The sequence below is a fragment of the Lepidothrix coronata genome, unplaced genomic scaffold (assembly GCF_001604755.1).
Source record: "Lepidothrix coronata isolate B3197 unplaced genomic scaffold, Lepidothrix_coronata-1.0 Scaffold349, whole genome shotgun sequence".
NCBI lineage: Eukaryota > Metazoa > Chordata > Aves > Passeriformes > Pipridae > Lepidothrix > Lepidothrix coronata.
This window is the reverse complement of record NW_016690529.1, coordinates 59,200-61,564: the sequence shown is the minus strand read 5'-3', so window position 1 is coordinate 61,564 and position 2,365 is coordinate 59,200. Positions and strand designations below refer to the sequence as shown.

General features: G+C 54.8%; 1 long non-coding RNA gene across 1 annotated transcript; it reads right to left on the bottom strand.

Annotated features, from left to right (window-relative positions):
• Window positions 1–24: 24 nt before the first annotated feature.
• LOC108509250 lies at window positions 25–2,365 on the bottom strand. Its single transcript, XR_001878595.1, has 3 exons — window positions 2,304–2,365; window positions 1,487–1,642; window positions 25–173 (listed from the first exon to the last, which is right to left on the bottom strand). It is a non-coding gene; the product is annotated as an uncharacterized LOC108509250 (long non-coding RNA).

Here is a 2,365-nt window from a genome sequence, read left to right as displayed (position 1 = left end):
GATGGGCCCGGGGAAGGTGACCACTGAGGCCGGGGGCTGGATCACCACCGTGGAGTCGGGGCACTGCCGCACGCAGGGCTCGTTGCACGTGTCAGCCAGAGGGGCCGGGGTGGCCACCCCACAGGAGGGGACACACAGGCTGCCACAGGACATGTTCACACAGACAAGGAGTTCTGGAAAACAGGGATCAGGCCAAGGTGTGAGGAAGGGGTTGCACAGAAGGAGGAAGGAGAGATCCCCAAGAGGTTTGCGAGAGCTGGACTTACCCGGTTGCTGAGGAGAGTCAAGTGGAGAGATGTGGATAGAGGTCTGCAAGGAGCTCAGCTCTTTTATACCTGTCCCAGGGTGCCTGGGGCATCATCCAGGGGGTGGGGGCCCAAACCCCAGATAATTAGAAATTCAAGCTGCCAAGCTTCCTGACACAGATGCTGTTATATGTCATCCCCTCATTGTGGGCACCTGTGTTCAAACATGCCCTGGACAAGAAGCAGGTGATGAGAGGGACAGACCATGGCACATCATCACATGAAAGACAAGGTGCTGCAGTAACTCACAGCCCCAATAAACCCTGATTTGCCCCTAATCTCTCCCTTTGCTTACACAGAACAATCCTGGGCATCCTGTGGGACATTGCAGTGCCCAGGGACAGCACACTGAGCCACAGCCCAGCCCTGCACGTGAGCCCTGAGTGCCCAGCCAGCCTGTACCCACAGGACCATGGGCACGTGCAGGGTCCTAAAACATGGCAGGAAATTGCAGCTTTCCATGTGCACGACATGAGCCGTTCAGTTGTGTTGTTCACTGACTTTAAATGGATTTCTGCCACGACGGAGAAACTCAAATTGGATCCAACCCTGTGCCACGTGGTCTGGGATGACCCTCCTTGAGCAGGGAGGTGGGACCAGAATACCCACTGTGGTCCCTTCCAGTGAGTCCGTGGTCTTGCCACCTCCCCTGCCCCTGCCAGACCGGGGCCAGTTGGGAATTTGGGATCTGCCCTGGGTGAGTGGGATGGCTTCTTCCTCCTGCTTACCAGCTTGTAAAAGGGAATTAATGACAGATGTCTTGGCTGTGCCAAGGATTTCAAAGAGTTTCAGTGTGATGCCCAAAACTCTTGAGCATAAGCAAAGCAGGGGATTAGGGACAGATCGGGCTTTATTGGTGCTGTGAGCTCAGCTACAGCAACAAATTATCTTTCATGTAGTGATTTGTCATGATCTGTCCCTCTCATTAGCTGTTTGCTCTCCAGGGTACGTTTACTCGTTAGTAAACCCAATTAAGATGGATATAATTGCCCTATATTGCCATTGTGTCATGAGGTTTGTCCACTTGATTTTATGATTAGCTGGGGCTTCTGCCAACACCCCCTGGCCGATGCCTCAGGCACTCCTGGACATGTATAAAAGAGCTGAGGGGTTCCCAGACCTCTATCCAGCTTCTCCACTTGACTCTCCTCATCAACCGTCCTGGTAAGTCCATGTCTTACCTCCAGCTTTCTTTCCTCGTCCGTGGCTTTCTCAAGGGATCTTTGGCTCTGTGTTCCACCATTTCTCAGTGCTGGGACTGTACCAGTGGACTCAAGTCCTTTGGGAGCTTGGGGATTTTCCATCTGCTTTGGAAATGCAGGAGCTTTTCCCCACTCCTGTGGGCAGTAAGAATGAGGGATCATGAGGGGAACAAGGGATCTGAACAGGTGTTTCTCCCCTGGGGAAAGGGGTTTTGAATGGCTGAGATGATCCAGAGCATGTCCTGGGACACAGGTTCCAGGTGGGACAGAGCCAGGAGGGATCTGGGATCAGACCTGAGATCTGAGATCACAGAATTACAGAATGTGCTGAGTTGGAAGGGACCCACAAGGATCATCCAGTCCAACCCTCAGCCCTGCACAGGCCCATCCCCAAGAGTCCCACCATGCACCTGAGAGATCATCCAAACCCTCCTGGAGCTCTGGCAGCCTTGGGGCTGTGCCCACTGCCCTGGGGAGCCTGGGCAGTGCCCAACCACCCCCTGGGAGAAGAACCTTCTCCTGAGATCCAACCTGAGCCTGCCCTGGCACAGCTCCAGCCATTCCCTGGGTGCTGTCCCTGCTCACAGAGCAGAGCTCAGTCCTGTCCCTCCTCTGCCCCTGCCCAGGAAGGTGGAACTGCAGTGAGGTCTCCCCTCAGTCTCCTCTTCTCCAGCTGAACACATCCAGTGCCCTCAGTGCCCTCCCATGGCTTCAAATCAAGGTCCTTCCCCATATTTGCTGCCTCCTTTGGACACTCTCTAATGGCTTCACATTCTGTCCTGTTCTGCAGCTTTACCTCCTGAACCGAAGCATGTCCTGTGGCAGCCTGTGTGTCCCCTCCTGTGGGGTGGCCACCCC